General features: G+C 46.3%; 1 protein-coding gene across 1 annotated transcript in view; it reads left to right on the forward strand.

Moving 5' to 3' along the window:
* The first annotated feature begins 812 nt into the window (after positions 1-812).
* Positions 813-10,675, forward strand: part of cdc42ep4b (CDC42 effector protein (Rho GTPase binding) 4b) — a 16,556-nt gene continuing 6,693 nt past the window's right edge. The window contains exon 1 of the mRNA XM_076152019.1: positions 813-1,035. The gene's annotated coding sequence lies outside the window, so the exon portion shown is untranslated. The remainder of the gene's footprint in view (positions 1,036-10,675) is intronic.

Consider the following 10,675-nt stretch of genomic DNA (forward strand, 5'->3'; position numbering starts at 1 on the left):
TGTGTGTGTGTGTGTGTGTGTGTGTGTGTGTGTGTGTGTGTGTGTGTGTGTGTGTGTGTGTGTTTGTATCAGTGGGTAGGTGGGCAAGTTGTTAAAAGAGTTAGCTGTAATGAGTGTACCTCATAACTTATATTGCTGGAGTCTAAAATCCAATCATTAGCAAAACAAGAAGCTTTACACTTTTTACCAAGTCAGGTCTTAACTCATTCAATAGGAAATAATGAAGCATTAAATCTCTACTGGGACCCTTTAATACGCTCTATTTTCACACTTAAAGGTCAAACTGATGATTACACGGTGCTGCTGCACAAGTTGAGAAATTTCCCCAACATTTAAAAAAAAACCTTGATTTTTTAAAAAAGAGGTACCAAATAAAGAATGATAGACAATTATACTAAATTTAAAAGCAATATATTTGTTATAATGACAAGCAGTCAGGAGGAAAAATTAAACAATAAGAATACGAATAAGAATAAGAATAAGAATAAGAATGTAAAGAAAATAATAATAATAATATATAAGTGCGCATTGTGAGAAAAGCAGTTTTGCAATGGAATACGATAGATTCAACTGAAGTAAAACTATAATAAAGTTGAACAAACTCAAACACGTATGTTAAACAGGGCTGCGAACCCAATACTTGAGTAAATGTACTGCGGCCAAATGGACTCCCACCAAGCTTCAAGTACTGTCCATTGTGAGGAGTGCGGAGTAAATCGGAGTAATGGAGCAATAATCCGGTCGCTGTCCCTTTAAACGGCGGCAGGAGGAGGAGGTGCTCTGTAGAGGGGGAGGGGGAGGAGGAGGAAGAGGAGGGGGCCTGCTTTGTCACACAGCTTCAAACTAAACGGACATTGGGACTCACACTGCGCACCACCAAGCAGGACTGTCCGGCCTCAGCGATTCTCGTGCTGCCGGAACAAACACCCGAACGCACCGTGACGCAGAGGGATTCACCTCCGATTCTGGAAAAGTCCGGGAATTCTCCCACTGGAATATAATCTGAAACTTTCCTCGTGTCAGCACTGAAAGCAGGTAATGTTTCCCGTGAATTACTGTTGTTTTACTTTATAAAATGGAGTCCTATTTGTGCTTTAGTTGATTTAACGAGGATTATTTTGGTCGTAAAACAACACGTAAAACTCGTTTGTTGTAGTTGTAGCAGCGTTCACGTTCCTCTTTGGGCCTCGGACAACAGAGTTTTCAGTGAAGTAAAAGGTAAAATGAATCTGCATCTCATTTGAATGCGAAATCCGCGGGTGAGCAATCAGCGCCTGGAGGTCCCCAGGGGAGACACCTCAGCAGAGACCCCCATCTCGCTTTCTCCTTTATCTGGACTAATAGAGTTAAATAAGGTTGAGATTGAGAAGATCGGAGTGAGTTTGCAGTTTTATTTAACTCTTTGCTGTAGCTATATATAGGAATTTATGACACATAATATTACTTTGCCTTTTTATAGTGAGTGTTGTTGACGACCAGGCTTGTTATGATCATGAATTTGTGCTGTGATCCATAAAGTTTGTCATGCTGTGGGCCTCACTGATGACCTACTTTAGTTTGGTTGCTTACTCTATTTTACATTTTTTGGAAAATGGCACAAATGTGAGTTAAAGAAGTAATAATAATCTTGTCTGGACACACTTAACCTTCACCATAAGCACCCTCATGGCTTCTAAGTCTCTTGAATCACTTGAAATTAGGATCCAGGTTGCAGTTGAGTCTGGAGTAGGCGTCCTCATCATGGCTTCTAAATCTCTTGAATCACTTGAAATTTTGAAATTAGAATCCAGGTTGTAGAGTCTGAAGAAGGTGTCCTCACTACCTACTGCCAGCCTCAGGACAGCCTTGTGTGTGTGTGTGTGTGTTTGTGTGTGTGTGTGTGTGTGTGAGTGTGATCTAATCACAGAGAGGGACAGATGGGACTTTAGAAGCATGCTCCTGTGTGAGAGAGTTACGTAACAGTACTCTGCAGTGGGAAAATAAAAGCATTTTAAAGTACTTTAAAGTCTTTGCAAAAACTCTGGAGCTTCTCTCTCTCTGGTGTTGTCAAGCTTCCCACTTTATGATGTCATCTTTTCGTTTGTGTTTACACACTTGGCACCCGCTTCTCACTTCTTGTCTGATGCACCGGATGATTTACTGGAGAACTACCATCTTCCCTGTGTACCCTCCTGTCCTGACTAATCATTGTGTAATTAAACTTTGCTGTGTGCACTTGACTTTAAACACACTGACCATAAAGGCTGCAGCACCGTATTACTCCCTGCACCTCATTACCAATCGGCAGCTCCCCCTTGTGAAAACCGTTAGTCGGGACAAAAGTAGGTGGACATGTTGACTAATGGGGTCGGCTTTGTCTTTGGATGACTCGTGCCCTCTGACACCACAGGGGAGACCTTGAGGCAGACACACACTCACACACACATCATCATTGTCCCACCAACATACACTAACAGCCCCAAGTTCAATGCCTGTTTTGCTGAATATTTTTGTTAAGGAATGCTGAGACATTTTTGTAGATATAGGGGAAGGAAAAACAAAAACAAACAAAAACTACCAATAATGATAACACAGATATGTGATACACGTGTGAATGAAGTGAAAATGGCAACAAAGTAGCGGCGGTAAAGCGCAGCCAGTTATGATGACAGGACAATATGACCCTGGAGTTTCAGATGACACCAATGCTGTTAGTATGATGAGTTCATAGGGGCAATTTTTGCAGAGTGACATCATTTAGTGACATAAAAACAACAACAAAAAACCGGCCGGGGAGGCATGAGAAGGAGAGAAAGAAAGAATTCTAATAATTTAGACCATCTAGTACTGGGATCTGATAAGATAGAAAGAAAACAGTAACTAAACAGTCTGATCCAGGCCAGGGTCAGGCTGTGCTCTCTCTCCAATGCTCCGGGCTGGTACGGGAGTGGAGGAGACGCACACTCATCCTCTCGCTCTTCTTCTTCTTCGGGTTTTCAAGGCTTTTCCTCTCTGTCCTCCCATTGAAAGTGGTGTTGTTGCAATAACCCACACACTCCAGCCCTTTCAGCTGCATAGCTTATGGTCTTTGGGCACCCCGGAGCTGTCAGCCAGATATCTCTCCATCAAGCTCTATTGTGTACGCTGCAGAGTTAGAGGGGAAGGGAGTGTGTTTTGTGTGTGTGTGAGTGTGCGCGCTCGCGTCATCTCTGACAGTGCTCTTTTTTCTTTTGGAGTGTGCAATCGAGGCTGTTCGAGTTTGCTCTTGAGTGTATACTGCTGCATAGTGAGGGAGCAGCTGGCTCCCTGCCAGTGCCGGGCTGTGCTGAGGTCATTACAGCGAGCTGGAAAGAGAGACAGGAGAGGGAGGGAGAGAGAGAGTTAGGGGGGAGTAGTTAGACTCATTTGTAGTCTGTTTCTCATGAAAACTCTGACTCTTGAAGCAATTTCCCCGTGACTTGAGTCAGATGTGTTGTGTCTATATTGCGCTGCTTTGCTTCCCATGCCGGAGTAAATGCCGCAATCCACCCACCTTTATCCCAGACTCCATAGGAGGCTAAGAGGGAATGATGGGAAAATGCCTTTGACATTTAGGCCTCTGCAGGGCCCAGTTTATATTAAACTCTACACACAAAAGGTCGTCCATTTGAAGAAATAAAGTATATGAGGATTCAATTTACCTTTGACAGTGTGTCCCAGGCTTGTTAGCTGTAATTCAGATCCAGGGAGAAACGGTTAGACACTTAAAAAGTAGAGGAAAAGGCAGTGAATGAGTCATCAGGCCTCTAGTTAAGATTAGTATGCAAGCAAAATACAGTTTGAAGTATCAATACCTGTTTATTAGTAGAAGAGGAACGCTGTTGGCCTCCAAAACCAAGAAAGCTGAATGCCCGGGAACAGTAACTGACCTCAAAGGTGAAGGATGTTGTCTGTGTTTCAAGCTATTGGTGTTGGAAAGCAGCAAGCGTTATGATGAGGATGATGCCCTGGAGGAGATTTGCTCTGATGACGACGTCTGACTTCATCATTGAACTTCAGACTCCTCTAGAGTTTTTAGATCCAAGGACTTTTGAGATCCAAGGACTTAAGTTTGTGCCATTAGATATGTTTTTGTAAATGAAGGCGTTGTGTTTTCCCAATTATCTTAAATAGACTTTGGCGTCACATGTTTTTGAGCAGTGGGCGGCTGAAAAGGTCAAGAACATGTGGGTTGTTTTTTGTGGCTGACTCCCAAGGAAGTCTGTCAACACTCTGCGTGTTCTCAGCTCTCGCCTATCGCCTTATCAACCAACAACAAACCTGAACTCATCTTTCCGTTTCGTTATACCATCATCATGTAGTCACATTGCCTTAATTGAGCATAATCGGAAGCTTAAACATGTAAACGTACCGACCGTGTTGCTGAGACCTGTTTATCTCGATCGCTGCTGGTTTGTTGTGACCATTGTGCAGGTAAATAACCAGTCAGGCAGGATTGATCTTCCTGTGTGGTTGAACAATACGCCATAAAGAAACTCCTGAACCTGCGCCTTGTTTCAAACGTGTTTTACTACAGTCGGAGTATGATTGCAGGTTCACACGGTGTCATTTTCGCTCTTGTAAGGACATTGTTTATGTCTGAGTTGCATTATTTGAGGTTGTAAAACAGGTCGAGATAACGCCTGGGTGTCACCTCACTGTGGGGCGGAAAGGTGCTCGCAAGGGTTGACCGGCCGCATTCCAAGAAGTTCACTCGGCATCCTCAGCGGGTTCCTGTTGTTTCGGCACAAGAGACAAACACCCCGTCTCCGTCAGGCGACACGCCTGTCCGTCTGTCCCTCGCACGTCCTGGAATTCCGTCTCGTCACCCCGGCGCACAGACTCGCATCAATATTATGCGCAACCCTTAGCTCAGTCGTGCTTCGATACGATAAAACCGAACCACAGCGTCTCGGAAAAGCGCTTCCTCGGAAAAAAACATTTTGTCTTTTACTAGGAGAATAAATTGTCATCTCTGCGTGTAATAAAATTAATTAGAAAAGCTGCAGCACAGACGGTCTGACAGTGATAATATCCCAGCAGTGGATGTGTAATTATAACGCGTTTAATGGCTAAATTATGGTAAGTGAAACGTTCTGATAGGAAATCAGTCTTTGTTGAACCACAATATGAGTGGAACCACTTCCCCATCAGCTGTCACTCACACCAGCACTTTGTAGAAACGCCATTAAACATTAACTCATCAACGTTCTCACTTCCTCTGTTACACCCGCCGTACGGTTTGCCGGTCGCATGGTTTTGCAATACGTGTTGCCGAGACGATGACTCGCCCAACGCACCCATGATCGGTCAGGTGGAGGCCCCGGCCCCATGTTTACAGGCCTCAGTGTCTAGTTGCCGTGGACACAAACAGGTGGTCTCTCTGGAGAGCACAGCCGGAGAAGAAAGACAAAGAGGGAATGTCGGTCACCTTTCCTTTCCCCTGCTAGATGACGCATTCATTACGGGGAAATCTAGCTGCTGTTTGTGAGATTGGGAAATTCTATTATTCCTATCGTGGGTGGGAATCAAAACCTCATGAGATTAGCTTGTTTGCTGTTGAATAAGGATTCGTGTCGCACAGTTTCGGCCTCCGGGACCAAAAACCGGGTCAGCGATCGAAGGTTACAACACTTTGATAGATTAGAATCGCTGAGGTTTGTGGGTCAGCTGAGACCCTTCTTTGGTGTGTGTGTGTGTGTGTGTGTGTGTGTGTGTGTGTGTGTGTGTGTGTGTGTGTGTGTGTGTGTGTGTGTGTGTGTGTGTGTGTGTGTGTGTGTGTGTGTGTGTGTGTGTGTGTTTAGTGGTGCTGTTGAGTGGTGCACTTATCTGTTTGTTATCCATGTGTGTGTGTTTTTTGGGTGTACCAGAAGGGTTTGGTTCCTGTCGTCCTCTGCGTTCAACCCATTGCTTTGTTTCATGTTCTGTACCGCCTTTTGTGCTTAGTGTGACATTCCTGCTTCGCCGGTAATGGAGAGTTTTTGTCTGCCTTTCGGGAGCCAGCTGTGTGTGTGTGTGTGTTTGTTTTTTCATTTTTAAACTCTGGACAACACGTTACCTCGTCACCCTTGAACCCATTCATGGACGATTGTCTGCAACACAAGGCAGTTAGATTGAAAACCGTTGAGGGACTTTGAGCCTGTTGTTATCTTGCCAACACACACAAACACACATACACACATTAACAGTCACAACAGGCCATCTGCATGCTCTTCCCTAATGATGGAAGCCTCATGTTTGCACACATTCGCTACTCAAAGAGTTTCCAGGAAATCCGAGTTGCTACTTGATTACCAGAATCCGTGCGGGTTGCCAGATGTGAAAGCCATCTTCAAGCAGAAACCAAATGAAAGAACGACGAAGAGCGGTGATGTGATCCTAGTGACATTTTGAAGACTCTCATGGCTCCGTCGGGGCAATTTGGCTCGTTTCTTTCATCATCTACGTGGTAGAGAGGGAGAGAGAGGAAGACTCCGGTTATATAACAAGATGGAAGTTTATAATCGGCTGTAATCGATCTTCCAGGAGTATCGGCGATTATTTGACTTGTGTTACTTCGCGGGAATTCAGCTGCCGTGCTCATGTTCTCCCCTCCCCCTCCCTTTCTGATTCACTTGCACCCACTTACAGCACGTTCTCCCCCTCGTGCCATTCACAACGCCTGGGTTTGGGTGAGGTGACTCTGGACGTAACCGATCCGTGGGTGCTGAGCCGGACATTCCTCTCGAGTCACTTACAGGACTTCTCTCTCTCTCACTCTCACTCTCACTCTCACTCTCTCTCACTTGCTAAATCGCTTGTTACCGGGGTTAATGGCGCCCATGTTTGTCGGCCCGCGTGCTCCCGTTGTTAGCGAGTGTTTTGGTCGACGGCCGCCGTTGTCATTAAAGGGAACACTGCTGGGTTTTACGACCTCATCTTGTCAGTGAGGGTTCAGTGCTCGGGTCCCTTTACAGCCACTAGAGGCGTCTGATAAAGAGCCGCTTATCTCGCCGCCGCGCACTTTGAAAAGCTACGGGTCCGTGTGAGAGCGAGTGTCTGCGGGTCAAAGGTTTAGCTCCGCCCTCACACGAGGAACAGCCATTATCCATTAAATGAACTGGTTAGCTAGAGCGAGAGCCAGCTGTGACGGCGGCTCCGTGTTGGATTGTTGATCTCCTCTTTTTTTAAAAATGTGATCCGTACATGAAGGTCAGCTTTGTTCCGTGGCTCAGCAGCTGTGGGAGCGTTACATGCAATCACACGGCCCAGATTCTAGTCTTTGGTACAAAGTGTGACTGCGGCCTGTTTGTCATAGACTGATGGTTTAGGATTTCAGTGTGTGTGTTAATTAGACTTTGGCACACACACACAGCTCAGTACAGTCCCTCCACTGTACGCATAATGAGAAGTTGGTCTGGTTCCACACAGGAATTAGTGAAAGAGCGTTTGTTGTCTTGCTGGCGTGTGAGTGGACTCGCACGCTGCCCGTCCAGAGGGTGTGTTCGTCCTCCGAGCTGCCATCTGCGCCGCGGTAACGACGCTCCGTGAGGAAAAGGTTGCGCCCCCTCGTCCCTGGCGCCTCTCCAGGTTCGTCTCTCTCTCTCTCTGCCCGGCGGAGTGAAAGAGACGACACGTTTTCACTCCATATATTATTGAGGCACGTCGGGGCTGGATTGTTTCTTCAGGGCAGAGTGGACGAGGAGGAGAATCCATTATATGTGTTGTTACGGTTACTGACTCTGCTGACTCTGCTGACACGCAACATGGCAGCACGGCAGCACACACACACACACACACACACACACACACACACACACACACACACACACACACACACACTCTCCCTGCCTGCACGCTCTGTCCAGCCGTGCAGGAGTAAACAGGCTTTATCAAAAGGCCAGCGTGACGACAGGCTGGAAACAGACAAAAACAATTTGGAGGCCCGTCTTCCTCCTCCTCCTCCTCCTCCTCCTTCTCAGGGTATCGTGGATTTGTAAAGGCGAAGGAACAAACATCGCAAGACACACTCCTCCCATGTTGTGGTGTTCAGGAGTCTGCAGACAGATATTGTGATATAAAATGGATCAACGGTGCGGCCGCCACACAGTGCAGTAGATGCTGGTTCAGACTCGCTTTATTTACTCGTGTCGAACACGCTGCCCTTAATCCGCCTGTGGTTGTGCTTCTGCCTGTGCGGCATTGAGGCCCTGGAGGCTCCTGCACTGCAGCTCACACACACACACACACACACACACACACACACACACACACACACACACACAGAGGACCTACTGTAGTACTTGGGCAACAGTCCTGCTGAGGTGGGGATAATTTCCACGCTCGGCTGTTGGAACTTGCTCCCTAAAGCCTTTTTACATGTAGGCGGCAAGTGTTCAACTTATTGGAAGTTCTTGTCTGGCTCGATAAAGACACGCTCACACACTCATCTCTGACCTCTGACCTCATGCTCTCATCTGCTTTGGTATATGAGCATGTTTGGCCTCTCTCCTCCTTGGCGTTTGGTTATGATTCAGACTTTTTCTCTCATTTGTCATTGGAGGCCTGCAGCTCGAAGCTTTGTTGATGTAAAATGGTGAGCAGGAAAGACCGGTTCAGTCCAGTTAATAAGGTAGTAAGGAAGAACAATGGGCAGTTTAAACACACAGGGTTACCTCACAGTGAGGGCACGCTGCAGTGATGTCGTCTGTTACATCAAATATATCACAGAATATTACAACAGTCAGACATCTGGTGCTGCAGCCCTGAGATCATCCAGGTGTGTGTCAGTGTGTGTGTGTAGGCTGCCTCTTTGCTTAGCTATAGGCTCAGCTGCGAGTTGGAAGGCTGCCAGCGGTTGTTTGGATCGCAAAGCACAAAGGTGAGCGACGCGAAATAAATTGGCGTGAGACGAAGGCGGCGCCGCCTCAGCTTCACACGTGCTGATGGAGGCCTGATGGAGGCCTGATGGAGGCCTGATGGAGGTCTGCGTGGTCCCTGTGCTCCTCACGTTCCTCGCACCTTCCATATTTGCATGCAACTTCAGATTTTTTGTAGCTGAGCGTTTCAGTTTTGTGATGCTTCATTTCTCATGAATCTCATTTACACATATTATAGCTGTGTTGTTAGATTGTGTGTGTGTTCTCCGCATTACTAATTTAATATTATTTGACGTACAGACCACCCCCCTCCCCTCCCCTCCCCCCATGGGAATCTAAAGTTTGGACCCGGAACGTCATGGGACTCACTAAGTGGCAGCTAATGAAGTTTGCCAAGTTTCTTTGTCTGAGGGGAGAAGTTTTCACTCTCATGCGTCTCCATTGATCACATCTGGTCATGATGTCATTAGCACATCAATGTTGCAGACAATGGAGCTGCTGAGTCCCATTGTTATCCGCGCAAACAGCGGGGTTCAAGGTTAAACCCATGATTTCTTAGAATCTGTGGGGGTTTCCTGAACCATTGTTACATTTAGACGAGATCTAAATCTGCAGCAGGAGATATTTGACCTATAAATAAACTTCATTCTGAAATTAGAGATGGAAACACAGAACGTTACATGTTGTTGGAAACAACAGGATGTCGCAACCATGAAACTGAAACTTTATTTTAACATTTTCCCGCTCTCCTCTAAGCATCCAGCTGCTTCCGGAAGGTTACGATTACTCATTTCAAATAGTAATTGCAGAATCTAAGCACATTGATCTCTAATGTAGGTTAAAGTAATTGGAAAGCATATTTTTCTTTATTATATTCACATTATGTTGTATTCTGTAAGTATGGAGGCAGTAGTTTGAGCTCCTAAACTGCCTTTGAATAAATCACACACAATCACTCGCTTTTAAAAATGACATGAAGCCACAAAGTCTTCCAGCTTGTGTGTGTGTGTGTGTTTGTGTGTGTGCCAAGCCCCTTACGCCTCCACGTCTCTGGACAGTGGAGGACTGTAGGACGAGAGCTGTGCGTTCCACGAGATTACAAGCGAGCGTGATGAGCCCGGTGATGTCATCCATCCATCCGTCGGCGAGCGCCTGCGGGTGACAGAGGGCGCTCTTAATCATTCACGGTAGCCTGTCGCCACGGGTGTCATGTGAGGCTCGGGGTGCTCGGTTACAAAAACAGCGTACTCTCAACTCCTCCGCGTGTGTGTGTGTGTGTGTGTGTGTGTGTGTGTGTGTGTGTGTGTGTGTGTGTGTGTGTGTGTGTGTGTGTGTGTGTGTGTGTGTGTGTGTGTGTGTGTGTGTGTGTGTGTGTGTGTGTGTGTGTGTGTGTGTGTGTGTGTGTGTGTGTGTGTGTGTGTGTGTGTGTGTGTGTGTGACTCTAGAGGATATCAGGGATGATGCAGCTGAAGTCATTTGGACTCAGAACATTAAACACATTTTAGATGCAGAACCTCTAAATTCTGTGGACTTCTCGGCGCCCACCGGCTCCTGGGATGTTGTTTTGAAACACTAGAACGCACTTGACGCTGCCATTCTTCATGATTTATGATGTAAGTTGCCTGAAAGGTTAGAAGTGAATATGACAGGACTGCCTGCAGGCCATCTTTTATGTCACACACACAATAATGGTGGTCTGGATGATCCTGTAGTAGGGGGTTGAAATGATCCCACCTCCCTTTAAACACCAAGAGGCCCATAAGACATAAAATGAGCCGTTTCCTAGAATGGCCTTAGGTGTGAGGGTTGCACCTTTTTGA

This window comes from Genypterus blacodes, unplaced genomic scaffold (genome assembly GCF_046128005.1).
Source record: "Genypterus blacodes isolate CSIRO-AG114 ecotype Tasmania unplaced genomic scaffold, CSIRO-AGI_Gbla_v1 ptg000055l_1, whole genome shotgun sequence".
Classification (NCBI taxonomy): Eukaryota; Metazoa; Chordata; class Actinopteri; order Ophidiiformes; family Ophidiidae; genus Genypterus; species Genypterus blacodes.